Source organism: Furipterus horrens, unplaced genomic scaffold, assembly GCF_987537825.1.
Source record: "Furipterus horrens unplaced genomic scaffold, mFurHor1.1.pri manual_scaffold_2, whole genome shotgun sequence".
Classification (NCBI taxonomy): Eukaryota; Metazoa; Chordata; class Mammalia; order Chiroptera; family Furipteridae; genus Furipterus; species Furipterus horrens.
The window spans coordinates 165,725,359-165,741,971 of NW_028327172.1; the positions used below are offsets into that span (position 1 = coordinate 165,725,359).

Sequence of the window (16,613 nt, forward strand, 5' to 3'; positions counted from 1 at the left end):
CAATTTACTTTTATATCAAGTTAAATTGTTTGACTCTTTTAAACAGATAATGGGCTTGGAACCTCTCCTCAGGCATAAGAATAGCTTGTCCTAGGAGGGGTTGGCTCTTTGTGTTCTGGCATATTCTCTGCTTGGATGTAGATTTGCTTTCTTTTTTGTCCCTATGAATGTATGGTTTAGATTCCTTGAGTAGAAACAGAATGTTCCTGAATTCATAAAAATTCATCAGATGATACCAGAGTTCAGAAAATAAGTGAGGCTGGCTGTGTAGCTCAGTTGGTTACAATGCTATTCTGCTACTCCAAGGTTGCTTGTTCAATTCCTGGTCTGGGCATATACAAGAATCAACCAATGAATGCATGAATAACTGGAACAACAAATCAATGATTTTCTCTCTCTCTCAATCTGTCTCAATCTCTCTCTCTCTCAAATCAATAGATTTAAAAAAATGACATTTAAAAAAGAAAATAAGTGGTGACTTTGACTTTGTGGCTCCTTTGTTGACTGACATAAACCACACTCCCACAAATGGCCACTAATGTTTGTAATTAAAGAAGAATGTGCAATGTGGCTTACGTAATGACTCTGCAAGGATTAACAGAGTAACTCAGTAGGTTTAGGGGCAAGACCCATTGTTGGAATTACATTTGGTGCCACAGTTCAGAAAGATTTCTGCCTTGCTTGCACTAAGGCTTTTAAAAACTGCTTATACAATTGTAGTTCACTTTGAAATTTTCTGGAAACCAACTTCATCATGAGATTTTTTTTAAAAGCATTTTTAGTTCTGGTTGGGTCCCATACTCCAAAAGAAAATTGTTCAAGTAGAAGCCAAGACATGACGCCACATAGGTGTATTTACCGAGAAGCAAATTGCCACAGGTGCTAACAACTCTCAAGAGCTAACGGAGTTTAAATAAAATTAAAAATAGTTAATTGCAATATTGGGAAGTGTATTTTTGTCACACATTCTTGTGAGCACCATAGCATGATTATTTCACAGGATTATAAGGCTGGTCTTGTGTTCGCAGGGTTTTTGTGTGGTAGTAATTGCTTTGGTTTGTAGGTTTTGCTCTTCTTGGCCACCGTGGAATGCCCTCAGTATAATGTATTTGTATTGAAAGGGGCTGAATGGTACACCTTGCTAGCTCAAAGCCCTTTTTATTAGTTAGGGGTAAACTCCAAAATTTCCCCTGAGAATTGATAAAATCCTGAAGATGTGCTTTCTCTGGTTGGGGTAAGAAAACTCTTGCAGACTTAGGTGCCTAGTGTAATGAACTGTGTTTGCATTGGTGACTTAGCTGATGACGCCTAAGTGAACAGGGGTAAAAGACACAGTGAATATTTGGAACTGCAAGCACAAAAGGCGCATCAATAGGATTGCCTGTGATAGTCAAATAGCGACCAAAGCAATGGAGTGTGTCACAGTGTAAGTTAATTACCTGTTTTTCCAAGAGTCATCCCTGTGATTAAGTACCAAGAGGGGAATGCAGGTAGGGGTCTAGATAAAGGACCAAAGGAACTTTTTATTTTTCTTGCAGAGTTGGCAGAAATTATGGCATTGGTGGAAAAGTCACTATTGCATGAAGAGGCCAGAAGTATTTGAGGGTTGATAGATTTTTAGTTTTGATATTTCTTCCTAGATACATCAAACTACACATCTTAATTTTATTAGAATTAAACTATGTAGAGATTATAATTAAAACCAAAGTGTTCACCTCTCGCCCCCATTTCCCATGCCTAAGTTCCACTTTCCAACATGAACCATTTCAGCTTCCCTCTGGCCTTCTTCTCCATTTGTCTAAATAGCACAATAATATTATAGTTTCTTAATTTAAAAAATTTTTTTTACAGATTATTGCTTGATTTCTTACTATAGACAATAAGTATTTACAGCCACTCCTCCACTCAGACACCCTGAATTACAGGCATACGTGTTTCCTTCTTCTACCATTCTAATCTAGTTGTTTTACTGCTTTTGATTAAGTCATTATTCAGTATGTACATTACTGTTAATACATAGATATTAATTACTGTTGAGTTGCTTGATATACAATAAAGCAGCTTTCCATTCTTGCACAATTTTTGTTGTTTCTATAGTTAATTATGTTTTTTCATTTATTTACTTATAAATTATTAATTAATTTATAAATTTTATGAAAGAGCTGACCAAACACATCAAATAAACTATCAATTAGATATTTTTTAAGTCCTCTATCCCTTCAGGAGTTTTCAATTTTCCTTTCCCAATCTTGACTGTCAATCACTAAATCTTCTAGGATTTCTTCACAGTCATCTTGTCTTTTTCAGCTTTGGATCCCATGATGCTAGCTTTCATTCTGCATTGTTGATTCACTCTAATTCTGTCAGAATGAATCCTCAGGTAATTTTCTGAGGAAGATTGCATGAGAGATTGATGTTTTGAAGTATCACATGTTTGAAAGTATCAGTAATCCATTTTCTTAATCATTGTTGCTTTGGCTGGCTTATAGGATTCTAGGTTGTAAGTTACTATTTTACTGTCTTCTGTTTTAGGTCCCAGTGCTGCTGTTGAGACATCTGATATTGTTCTGATTACTGATCCTTGGCATATGATTTGTGCTTTTCTCCCCAAAGTTTGTTCATTTTTTTAAATTTTTTTATTTTTTTGTCATCTGGTGTCTGGTTTTAATTGTTTGCAGCAGAATGCCTAACATAGAACAAAACTGCAAATACTCAGGTGAGCAAAAGTGGATACTGCTTAAGTACAAATGGGAAACATGTTTTCCTTAAATAGTTAAACACAGCTCCAGCTCAGTTCTATAAACACCTGGGTTCCGGGTCTGAGTGAGGAAGCTTCCCCACCTGTGGACCCACAGAGATGTCAGGATTCCCCTCCCCCTGTAGTCAATGCATGGAATCAGGCTGCCAGTGGTGGTGATCTCAATAAGCCGGCTCTAGAGCCCTCTCCCGGCCTCTACACAGGATCTGGCTGGGTAAGGGCATTGGAATTTCTGGAAGGTCAATGGCCCATAACAGTGAAGTATTCTATATGACTCTCCTGGTCCCTGTGTCTAGGCGAGGAGACAGCCTAGATGACTTTTGTCAGCTCATGATACTGTTCACAACCCAGAGGACTTCGGACCAGGCACTGCTGAAGGAGGTCTTGCTCCTCTGTCCTTGAAAACCTTCTGCCAGCAGTCCCCGGCTCCCCTGTATAGTGTCAGCTTCTTTATGCCTGACTGCATCATCAACCACAATCTCACTGTGTCAGAAGGGGTAGCAGACCGCTTGGCCATGACTATTATTGTCTCGACAGTTATCCAGCTCAGGGGGATGTGTGTGTTCTTGCTTGTCTTCACGTCAGAGAGCATGCCTTTAGGTGTGTCATACCTGCTGAAGTAGGTGGCCAGGCAGATAAGGACGCTCTTCAGTGAGACAATGAAGCCCTAGTACAGGCCCCGGTAGCCATCAGACGTGGTGATCTTCAGTAGACAGTCTCTCAGGACTTCGAACTCCCGTTGGGTGCCGACTTCCGCACTTTGTTCCGCCCCTGACCAACTTCCCCCCACTCCGGTTCTAGATAAATCCTGGGGGTAGACGAAGGAGAGGAAAGTGGCTCCAGCTGAGCAGCCAGAAGGAAAGTTGCTGGCAAAATACTGTGTTCTTGTCCGCATTCCCTAGGAAAATCTGCTTGCACTTGTCCTTGAAGGGTAAGTTCCAAAAGCACTTTCTCATTTTCTAAACATTTTCCATTTATGTTATGCTATTTTTATTGCATGGCTAATATTGAGGGAGAGTGTGGCTATGGTTTTGTGTTAGTTTGTGCACTTCCTGGATTTTCTTTGTGTAAACTCTTGAGTTCCAATGGCAATCACTGTCTATAGAATTTATTTTTTTCCAGAAATCCTGAGGAAACTCGAGTCATGAGAAAGAAATCTTAGCAAAATTATTCTGTCATTTAATTAATAGAAGATATTACACTTTATCAAACGAGCATTTGGAGAATTTGGGTAATCTCTATCAACAAACCTATTTATTTTAACCAAATCTAATATTTTATTCCTTACATGGGTTTGCTTTGGGACCTGGTGTCTTAGCTACATCTTGCCTTTCTTGACTGTGCTTTGACTCCAATTCCCTCTCTATCGGCCCTGGAAACATCTTTGTTGGGGTAAGTAGCTCACTTCTCTAAAACTCACTCTAATACCGCTAGAATGTACATGACTCATGGGGAAGCCAGGAAAATCCCTTTCAACCCTTTACCACTGATTCTGGCCCAGTCTACAGTCTTCTCATGCTGTAATCTTTTTGCTTTAAAAATCCACTGACTGAAAAAAATAGCTCTTATCTAAAAAAGTTTCCAAGCAAATCATCAAAATCTACTGTGATCTTACCAAATGGAGAAGTAACTTGATTCTTTTCCATGTTGGAAACCACCCTGATGTCACCAGTTGTCTCATTTCACCTCATCCATTGGTAAACTTGGGAGATTTCTCAAGATTTTGTTCCGATGCAAGGGATCTAGTCCACACTTCTTGTAACACTTCCTTTATTTATGGTTCTTGGGTTTTCCAAATAACAGAAGTATTCAACATGAATATTTAAATTAAAACTGAAGACGGTTTTCCCCCTAACAGAGCTCCCCAACAAAGCCATAGTCATGATTCTCTCATGTCTATTCTTTTGTGTCAGTTTGTATTAATGGATATGAAGCCTTCCTAAGAGCTCAGATAGTTCAGGAGTCTTGGACATGATGAGGTCACTATGTTGCTGTGGTGATTCTGAAGCTGGCTGAGTGGTCACTGTTTGGTTTATCCAACAAGAGTTTTTGCAAAAATTGCTTAGATGAGAGAAAATAAAACTACTATGTTTTTCTCCCTTGCAAGATGTAGGAAAGATGGGTTAATAAATACACTGGGATTAATTCACTAGGAAGAAAATGTGGGAGAAAAGTAAGGGCAGTTGTCAGTAAGGAAAGTTTCTGGAACCCTGATGAAGCAAGTGCTGATATTTTCAAGGTCAAAGACTAGAAGACAGTGAAGTTAAACTTGGCTTATCTCTCATATGGTATGTGCTTAAAGTAGATGTTCGGGGAAATTTGATCCCTTTTATACCAGATTGAATTACATGGTTATGAATTTCTATAGTACTAATCAGCTTTAATCTAATGAGAAATAACTTGATAGAGTAAGAACATAATGATCAGATCAACCAAAAAACCTGAAAAATGGTTCATGCTATATTGTGGCTCTAAAGAAAACTGTGATGTTAAGCAGAATGAGATGAAACATTTTTACATATTTTCTTACTACTGCTTGATTTGTTATTCGGTGTCCTCACAGTCATAAATGTTAAATAGAATCTATGAGGGAATTAGAATCTAAATCAGGCTTATATAATGTAACACTGGCTATTGGGACATAGACACAATCTACTGTTAAAGATTCTTTAAAATATTATTTTTACTGAATAAAAGATAAACTCACACACACACATATTCCCAAGTTGATGTTTAGATAACTACTTAGGTATATAGTTATTATCTTGCTATGTATGAGTAAACAAATGAGAGAAATTAAAAGCACTGAAGTAGCCTCAATAAAAACATAATACTTATATATATTAGTTCTTCATAAGTGTTTAATAAATGAGCAAACATATTCCTCTTAAGGTATTGGGACACAATTTTACCTGAAAAGCCCTCATATTAATTTTGTAATTGACTATGTACTATATCTGTCTTCAACTTATTATAAATGCGATATCTTACATTTATAATTTCTTAAGAAGAACAAAAACAATGAAAGGTTTCCTTCCCAAAATCTTTGAGTAAGATGGATTTTCCAGAAAGATATGCTCTGTTCTTATCCTGTAGTTTTGTGTACCACTGAGCACACCAAAGTGTTGCCCTAATTTGATGGGTCATATCTCTGGCTGAACAGTAGAAACACTAGGGTACATTTTAAAAATGCCAATGTCTGGGCCAAAGTCCAATTAAATTTGAGACTCTGGGATAGAGTCTTAGCATTGATATTTTTTATAATCTCACCATATGAATCTACTGTGCATCCAGTTGTGAGAATCCCTGCTGTAACTGGTGACTTACTCCACTTTGAGGAATGTGGATGAGGTTACATTAGACACTAGCCATCACACCTGAGTTCATATCATGCTTCTCTTCAAAACTGCTTCCGTCATCACTGGGACTTTAGAATAGCTGTAAGTACAATGGTAAACTGATTGCAGGGGAGTGGAAACTTGGTTCTCATTGAAACCCAGGCCTAGGGGATTCCCCTGAAATCCTGAAGCTCCGCATACAAGCTATTGATTCTTTAGTGGAGAAACAGACCTACTATTTCTTAACACCCTGGGCATTGATTTTTCCCCACCATGGTTACCTACATTTAAAGAAAATTTTATTTTGACAAGATTTAAACGGTTGATTTTTAAAGTATTTAATAATTATAATTTTATCAGTTTGACTTTTAAAAGCCCACCAAATTCTCTACAATATTTTCAATATTTGCTGAAGGATGACATCCCCCTTGCCTTAATCATGTGCCAGATTACTCGTAAACCTGGACCATATGCCACTGCAATTTGTTGATGGGCCCAAGCTGTTTTGGTACATAAAAAATCCAAGGGGATTAGAATGGCTCAATCCTCACTGTGAACAGAGCAACGACAGTAGGGCAGCTATATGCTTGCCTCTGTCTCCTTGTTCACACATTATCTCTATTCTTCTCACTTAGGCCATTGGTAACCCCAAATCTGGAGGTCATATCAATGCCAACAAAAATGTATTTTACTCTGATAAGGTCTTTCTTTAGATGCTTAGACAGAAACCAAGTTTCAGAGACACAAGTTATGCAAAAGATGGAATAGCGATCATTATGTGCACAAGTAGGAAATGTTTTCACAATTTTGCTTTAAGATGGTCCTGGGGAATAAAGCACTCTAAAATTGATGTGTGTCATAGAGCATTTTTTCCCTTTATTTGACTTCTGTTTTCTGCTCAGCATAGTAGATGATGTTATTCTCTGTCATCAATATTTGAATAACTATAACTTTCTCTTTTTGTAATAACCTTTATTACTCTTGACTTGAAATCAGAATCAGATGGTTGATTACATCATTAAAATTTTAAAATTACCTTTGGAAAAATATAATTTTCTATAAGACACCTTCCCACACTACATTTTTTCTTTCTATTTCAAGTGACACTTTTCCCAGATAAAGAAATCATTGTGACTTATTTCTTATGTCTTAAGATCTTTGACAATTTCTTGATAGAACCCACCTGTTTCAAACATCTGACATGGTGTCTTTAAAGATGAAGCAATAAAGCATCTTAATTTGAACTCTACCAGCTTTTCATACTGTTAAGAGTGCTTTATACAAATATAAATCAGTGGGAAAATACTGGTTATTCAGATTTCTATGTTGATATTAAAGAATAAGCATACTGAACAGTTATGTGTGAATCTTGGAGGACAGAATGCTTGAAGTTATAGTTGGAAGCACTGTAAAAGTCATTCAAGCCAATGCAGGAGACATCTTTGTGTTTTCTTCTGCCCAATTCAATAATACTCTCTAAATTTTTCTGAAAAGTCTTCTTTGAACACCTGTAATCATGAGTAATGGCTAGAGAGCCATTTTTTAATCTGAATCCTACTCCCTGTAACTTTCATTCATAGCTCTGCTTTTGAGAACTCAGCAGAATAATTTTAATTTTGTTATTCCTCATGACCACCTGTTAAATACCTGTGTAAAAGACACACCTCTATACTCAGGAATTTAACAGTCACGATGGCAAACTGTATAGGTAGATTTGGCTTTCGATAGAGACTCCACTCCCTGTATACATCCCAACAGCATTATCGTGATATTATAACCAGTGAATACACACGTATGTGTTCAGAATGAATTGTATCCATAGAGGACAGCTATTCAGTCTGTCACTAATGACTGAGTGTCTCTTTTTAGCTATCAGAAAGGGACCATGCTCTCTTATAAATTCTCTTTATTTTCTTTGTTGTTAAACATAAATTATGGCTTATTTAAAAGATAGTACTTCGCATCACTAAAAAGGACCCATATCCAGTTCACATTCCCGGTGGTAGGGAGTTCTTTCTTAATCACACATTAATTAATTCAATCATTAACTCGTTACATCTTAATCAAGTTTTTATTTTTAGTTGAAAGTGCCACATAAGTCTGACTGCCATAAGAAACAATTATTATTATTATTATTGTTATTGTTGTTGTTGTTTGCTCCCTAAGCCCCTCCTCTCTTTAGGGGGTCTAGGATGGCAACTAGAGGTCAGGAGATTCTCAGTATGTTGGGGGATCAGTTTGGGGCAAGGATTCCCCAGCAGCTGAGGGACTCTCTTCTTGTTGCTAAGGCTGGTGGTCCAGGGGGCTCTTACTCCTTGGTGGTCATGTGAACCATAAGGTCCACCACCCTGTTACTGTAGCCAAATTCATTGTCATACCAGGAAATGAGCTTGACAAAGTGGTCATTGAGGGCAATGCCAGCCCCAGCATCAAAGGTGGAGGAGTGGGTGTCACTGTTAAAGTCACAGGAGACAACCTGGTCCTCAGTATAGCCCAGGATACCCTTGAGGGGGCCCTCTGATGCCTGCTTCACTACCTTCTTGATGTCATTTTATTTGGCAGCTTTCTCCAGGCGACAGGTCAGATCCACAACCGACACATTGGGGGTGGAGACATGGAAGGCCGTGCCAGTGAGCTTCCCATTCAGCTCAGGGATGACCTTGCTCACAGCCTTGGCAGTGCCAGTAGAAGCAAGGATGATGTTCTGGGCAGCCCCTTGGCCATCACGCCACAGCTTCCCAGAGGGGCCATCCACGGTCTTCTGGGTGGCAGTGATGGCATGGACTGTGGTCATGAGCCCCTTTACAATACCAAAGTTGTCATGGATGACCTTGTCCAGGGGGGCCAAGCAGTTGATGGTACAGGAGGTATTGCTGACAATCTTCATGGAGTTGTCACACTTGTCTTGGTTCACACCTATCACAAACATGAGGGCATCAACAGAAGGGGCAGAGATGATGACCCTCTTGACTCTACCCTTCAAGTGAGCCCCAGCCTTCTCCATGGTAGTGAAGACCCCAGTGGACTCCACAACATATTCAGCACCAGCATCACCCCATTTGATTTTGGTGGGATTTCGTTTCTGGAAGATGGTGATGGACTTTCCATTGACAACAAGCTTCCCATTCTCAGCCTTGACTGTGCCTTTGAACTTGCCATGAGTAAAATCATACTGGAAGATGTAGACCATGTAGGTGAGGTCAGTGAAGGGGTCATTGATGGTAACAATATCCACTTTGCCAGAGTAAAAAGCAGCCCTGGTGACCAGGTACCCAATATGGCCAAATCCGTTCACTCTGACCTTCACCATCGTTTCTCAGGGTTGAGGCTGGCACTGCACAGGACAATGCAGCGGTCTATAGAACTGGAGGAGCAGAGAACCCTATTATTATTGTTATTGCACAGGCAAGAAGACTTGGTGTTTAAGTCTGATGCCTCTGTGCTTGGCCTTGGGGTGTAGCCACCATGAGTACACCTGCCCCATTTAAGAACTGTTTCTCCAATCATTATAGTCTGTGGGTCTTCAGGATGTAAGCCCCATTGGCTATCAAAGCTAGATGTTTTGGGGGCTGATAACTCAGGCACAGTTCTTATAAGTTGTAGGGTCAGAAATGGGGTTTAAACCGTTCGCTCCTCAGGGAGAAGCTTGAAATTGCGAGTTCCTTGCTGACTGTGGGTCGCCATGCTGGGGTGCTGTTTATGGTGAGATTATGTCCCCGTCTCTCCTACCCATTTAGATGTGGGTATTTCCTTGTTTGCGTGATATATAGGAGTTGCTCAGCTAGAACTTGGGCTTCTTTCAGAAGAAGTTGTTCTGCATGTAGCTGTAGATTCAGTGTGTCTCTGGCAGGAGGTTAGTTCAGGATCCTCCTTTGTCACCACATATGTGCAGGCTGATCCTTGGGTCCCAGCATATCCAGCTGGAACTGTAGTCCAGCTTGCATGAACTAGAGGGAATCAGGCACCTTGTTCTTCATGATTATCACTTGATCTAGTGTGTTCCCACTTTTTCCAGTTATGGCCAATGCTGTAATTTAGAGAGGGAAGCAACACCATCTAGAGAATAGCTATATATTTTTTACTATTTCACTTGCCTTTGTTTGTCTCATCCTGTCCTAATCCAGGTAGGCTTTCTCCATGTGGTAGGTGACATGGTTGTCAATAGCTTCTAGTTGATTTCATTCCAATTCAGTGACCTTGCAGAAATTAAAAAGTTTCCGTAAGCCTCTGCATGAAAAGTTCTAAGGATGTAGGAGTCACATATATATTGCTGTGCTGGTGACCATGGCCATTGGATGTGATATAATGATTGGTGAGGCCAGAGTCACATGCCTCACTGTGAACCCACGTTCCAGTAACTGGGTTCTTCTCTGGTCTCTCTACCCCTTTTCCATATTGATAGGGAAGGTGGTATGGTCAAATGTACACATAATTAATGTGAATGTGTGAGTTTAGAATTTAAACTTTGCAAGTTGGAGAAACATGTTTCTGAAATTATTATGCTTCTGCAGAACTCAGTCCTTGAAATGGCCTAAAAAAGTGAACAAATTATTTTTGAGAAAATTTTTTTTGTGCTCTGAGATCAATCATATTAAACTCACAATCTGTCACATGAAAAATATATAAGGTGGCTATGAGGTATAAAAAATGTTCTTTCAGCTATCAACTTAAAGTGATTTCCAAATCCCTTTTTTGTCAAAGGAAAGCTTCACAATATCAAACTGTTTTAAAGAGGTATTTATTTAGTTTTGAGAGTTAAATAAAATACCTTTAAATTTTTTTAATCTTAAAATACCTTAAGTAATTATTATAAACAAAATATAAGATACAAAAATGTGAAATTAAAAATATTTTCCCTAATTAGAGTTGACCCCATATAGTTTCATGACTTAGGAGTTATCAGGACATCTGTAACTTATGAAAATGACTTTCATGTCTTACTTCCAAGTATTATATATTTTCTCATTTTTGAAGATTTGTAAATATGCAAATGCACAGGTTAAGATAATGTATTTTTATTTGCTTCATTATACCAAGTTGTTAAAATAAGTGTTAAAAACCCATTTGTTAAGGTATCACAACAAAAGCATAACTAAACTTACTATGAAAATTACTTATGTACTTGATCTTTCAAGGAAAGGACACATTTCCAGAGGCATAAAAAACTAGTGCATTGGGTTATAGAGAAACATCAATAGTGTCAAACACATTTTTCACTTGTGTACTGAAGGTACAGTAAAGTGAGCATAAATTTTTTAAGAAAATTTTAAAAAGGAAATGGTGAATGGGAGATTAATAGGCTGAATAAAATGGTTAAGCAGATAGAGAAATGGAAATGTTTCAAATCTGTTTCCATACAATCACTTCAAAAAACAGAAAGGGGGGAACCGGAGGCAGTGTTTTAAATAGACAAGTTGGGAAAATCAGGCCGAAGTTTTGGTATGATTATTCAATCTGAAATCTAAATTGGATGCTTCACATGCCTCGCCCCACATCATCTTGGGCCACTCTTTATTCAAGCCTTTGCTGCAGCAACAGGTCGGTGTGTAGTGGTAGATGTGACAGGATTTTACCCAGCTGCACAGCCATGTCTGGGCCTCCACAGAGTAGAGAGAGGCTGAAATGATGTCAGCTGATGCTAAATGTAACAAGGAAGTGAAAAAGGGTGTCAGCAGGTCGCAATTTTCAAAGTGGTGGTCAGTGAAGACCTCATTGGGAATTCAGCGCACCATGTAGACCTGAAGGCAGTGATGGAAGCAGCCCCTGGAGTGGAGACATTGAGGCACAGGAATCCAGGTGCAGAAGCTCTGAGCAGCAGTGCGACTGGAAGTTCGTGAGTACCGGGAAAGCCCGTGTTTCTGGAACAGAGCAAGCCAGAGACAGAACAGATGAAGATGCAGCGAGAGGTAACGGTGCCAGGGTGCACAGAGCCTTGCAGGCCTCTCTAAAGGTAATGGCTGGGGCCCTGAGGAGATGAGAACTCATTGCAAAGCTTTGAATGGACCATTATGATGTGTCTGGTGTATTTAGACTAGACTACAGATTGTGTGTAAACGAATCTCTTTTAGGAACTATTGCAATCATAGTGGCTTTATAAAAGATGAAAGCAATAGGTGCAGGAAGATGAGGCAGAATTGAACATATATCTGTATTTAGAAGGTAGAAGCAGTAGAGTTTGCTAACAATCAAGATGTGAGATAGGAGAGGAATGAAGGATAATTTTAATTATCTGAAAGAAATAAGGAGAGAAATTGCTATTAACTGAGACTGGGGAAGACTTTTGACAGTTGGTAGGTTTAGGAGGGGATCAGGTTTTAGATACAATATGTTTGAGATGCCTATGAGACATCCAAATGAAAACATAAGTAAGGTATAGGCTAGATATATGAGTCTGGAGTACAGAGGAGTGCCTGGGAAGAATTGTAAATGTGGAAGTAATTATCATGTAGATGATATTTAAAGTCACAAAACTGGACAAATCACTGAGGTATAGTGTGCAGGGATAAAGAAAAGAGATATGGGGCCTGAGGTCTGGGTCAGTCCAGGTATCGAAATTGGGGGGATAAGAAGAAGCTTGCAAAGGAGCCAGAGAAGGACTGGACATCGAAGTAGAGGGTAGCAGTGACAGTGTGAGACCTTGTCAGTCAGATGAAGAATTTTAATAGTGTCAGACACTGAAGGGGGATATGTGAGAGGAAGATTAAGAATTAACCATTGGATTTAACGATGTGGAGATCATATGGAGGTCACTGATGATCCTGCAGAGCAGTTTCAGTAGAGAGGAAGAGACAAAAGTCAGATGGAGTTCAAGAGTAAGAGGCAAGAAGATTAAAAACATGATTTTGGAGATCCAAGATTGTGGAGGGGTAAGTGGAAGCTACACTAACCTCCTCCCAGGAGTAATCTGGAATTACAACTAAATTGTAGAGAAATCATCCTGAATAACCAAGTGAATGCTAGCTCATATGTGGAATCTAATGAACAACCTGAACTAACAAAGAAAATGGGAACAGACGCATAGATGGAAAGTAGATTACAGCTTTTGTGGGGGTGTGTGGGGGTGGAGGGATTGAGCAAAAAGGAAAAAGAACTCATGGACACAGATGACAGTGTGGTGATTGCTGGGAAGAGGTGGGTATAAGGGGACTAAAACATAATGGAAAAAAAAAGATAAAAACGTGTTTTTACTTATATGTGGAATTTAAAGATCAAAATTAATTAACAAACAAAATTGAAGCAGATTCATAGACTCGAGTTGATGGTTGACAGAGGGGAGAGGGTTTGGGGGACTGGGTGAAAGAGGTGAAGGGATTAAGAAGTACAAATTAGCAGTTACAGAATAGTTACTGGAACGTAAATAAGTCAATACAGTCAATACCATTGCAATAACTATATATGATTCCAGTGGGTGTACTGGAAATATCAAGGAGAATAGTATGTAAAGTATATGATTGCCTAATCACTGAGCTGTACACCTGAAAGCAATACAAAATAAAACTGAAAGGAAAAAAAAACAAACAGTGAATGCTAACAACTTTTAAAGGGAAGACCAGCATGGTGGTGTTGCTGTAGGGGGTCTGTGAAATCAAGAGAAGGTTTCCTTTGTTAATGTGGAAGAGATAATAGCTTGCTTATAAGCTGGTAGGAACTATTCAGTCCAGAGGGGAAATTGTTGATGCAAGAAAAGAGAAAGAATTGCTGGAGTTATGGTTTTGAGTAGACTAGAGGTCATGGGTTTCGATGTACAAGGGACATTAGATAGCAACAGAGTTTGTACAAAATAACAGGATGACAGGAAGCTAGGGAGAACACATCGGCACAGATGCAGGGAGGTGGACACACGTGGTGATGCAAGCTTATGGGAGATTTTTTTAAAAAATTGTTTCTATTTTCCTGTTAAAGGAAACAAAGTCAACAGCTGAAGCAAAGCTGGGAGAGATTGTATTGGGAGTGTGAGGATAGAGAAGGTTTGAAATGGTCCTTAGGATGAGAGAGTGAATGGGTCAGGGAGACGCATGCATTCCCTGAGCAACATTCTGGGCCTGTTGGACAGTGGGGCACCTGCCATTGAAAGCGGTGTGCTTTTCCCAGCCGTGTTCAGCTGGATGGAGGGGCAGAGCAATCAGAGAGCTGGATTTAACCAGGATGGGGGTTTTGCCAGTCTCATATGCTAAATGAGAGAGGTACAAGGGAATGGAGAATGTACATGAGAGGGTTTCAATGCTAGCATGATTTATATAATACTAGATTTATATTTTCTTTTAAATTAATTCCAACTGACTTTACCTTTTCTACGAAAGGTATCACCTCTTACTCATCCAACTTTGGAATCTCAGAATCGTTTTTGTATCTTGTTTCCTCTCACTGCCCCAATACTCCCAGTCACCAAGTAGCAGCTGTCACATCATCCCTGTCCTCACCAATGTCACTGTAACAGAAGTTAAGTGTGGGAGCTGATGATGCATGGAGGGGCTGGAGCAGGGTAAGGCTGGGAAAGCAGTGTAGCCTCAGAACACGTAGCGTCAGGTTTCTAGGTAAAGAATACTGTTCTTAATTAAACAGGGAGTCACGGACTTCCTACCTAGTGACAAGTTTCTCCAGAGTGTTCTCCCGAGAAAATCAGAAGGAAGCTGCATGGTCCTTTCTGACTTAACCTCAGAAATCTAAATGAAGAGGAATCTTCTTTTGTAACCACGTCGATTTCTTTACATATTGTCTATGGCTCTTTTCAAACCTCAGCAGCAGCTGAGTGATTGCAACAGAGACTGTATGGTCTGGAAAGCCTAAAAAATAGTTACTATCTGGCCCTTTGCAGGAAAAAGTCTGCTAGGATTTGCTCTAAAACATAAAAAAAAGAGTCCATAGTGGTTGCTTTCAAACTCGTCAGCCATGGCCTTTGTTGTAGAACTGAACCTCATTACATATAATAAAAGTCTACAATATTTATAGAGTCATATCTACAAAAAGTTCAAATTTCTCAGTGAGATTAGAGGGCAATTCCTACTCCCGATTTCCTCTCTCCAGAGATGTTCCCTAAGACAAGACAAAACACATGATCTGCACCCAGATTTAAACATTAATTTTGGGATGTTTGCCAGACCAGATGGTTAGAAAAGCTAAATACCATTGATTTATTTCTTCCCCTTTATGAAGCAACATTAGAGACAATGGACCTTATCAGAACAAATGAGAATAAACAACAGAATGGAGATCAGAGGAGAATTACGAGCAAATGCTATTAGGTTTTATTATGCTATAATTAATTTTGTATGTAGAAAAGCACTAATTATTAGCAAATTTTGAACTGCACCAACCAAGCTTTATCTAAGGCAAGGATTGACTTCTGTTTCAAAAATATCACTTTTCCTTGTGCAACCTTGTTACAATAATTCCCAGTACCCTGAGAAAACTCTCTTGCAAATGCAGTTCATCATTCATTAAATGCCTTTGAGCCCTTAGTACATTTTGGAGGCTGGAGACACAGAGTAATAAGACCTGATCTCTGCAAACAATACTGCAACAGAGTGGTGATTTTGCGCCCTGAACTGCAACAACAGTTCTTACATTGTTTCAGGTCACAGACCCTTATGAGATTGCAAACAAAGCTGCAAACTCCATTTAAGAAAACAAAGAGGCACATATAAGAAAATTTTGCAAATAATTTCAAGAGGTTTTGTTTTTAAATTTCCTCAGGGTCACTTATGAAAGTCCATATGGGGGTTCATCTTATTTTTAGAAGCTTTGTTGCACAGCATGAGCACACTGGAATGAATGAGCCAGTATGTGCATACATATGTGCGTGCATACATGCAAGTGTCTTAGTTTCTTCTGGAGTTTAAGATGGAAAAAACATTTTTATGTGGGAGGAATGACTTTTGCAAAAATAATGAGACATGATACGACAGGGGAATTGAGGAAGTCAAGGCAGTTTGGTATGACACATCCTTACTGGAACATTAAAGCCTTGGAGAGGAGGCTGAAAAAGAGGCTAGAAACTGGATCACACCAGGGTTTGTATGTTGTATGAGTAGAACTGTCTCTTTTCCTTCAGAGACTGTGCTTCCCTAAGGGGGACGCACATTGTGTATGGGTCATGCCATTTATTACAAAACACTTAAAAACATATTTGTTTGTTTCTGACTGGTTTATTTTCTCTTTCCTTGATTTTTCTTGCTTTCTTTTTTTGAGTTAAACTATATCATACTAAACAATAATTTTTATTTGCTATATTCTAGGATTTAATTTAATTTTGTGGTATTACTGCTAGGTAGATTTAATTTTACCTATTTACACACAAGAAACTGAGATCCCGAGAGGTTACAAATTTGAGCAAGCCCACACAGCTAAAAGTGGCAGAGCTAGGAATGAAACATCCTTTTTTTGATTCTAGGTTTTATGCTTTTTCCTCTGGGCTTACTTATACTGAGCCAAATAAAATTTTCTTTGAAGAATAACTGATTATTTCTGGCTAGCATAGAATATTGCCTTAGGGTAAGTCAGGTTATTAATTAAAACCA

General features: G+C 39.0%; 1 pseudogene; it reads right to left on the bottom strand.

The window, feature by feature from the left end:
- Window positions 1–8,404: 8,404 nt before the first annotated feature.
- LOC150019883 (glyceraldehyde-3-phosphate dehydrogenase pseudogene) lies at window positions 8,405–9,406 on the bottom strand (annotated as a pseudogene).
- Window positions 9,407–16,613: the final 7,207 nt, after the last annotated feature.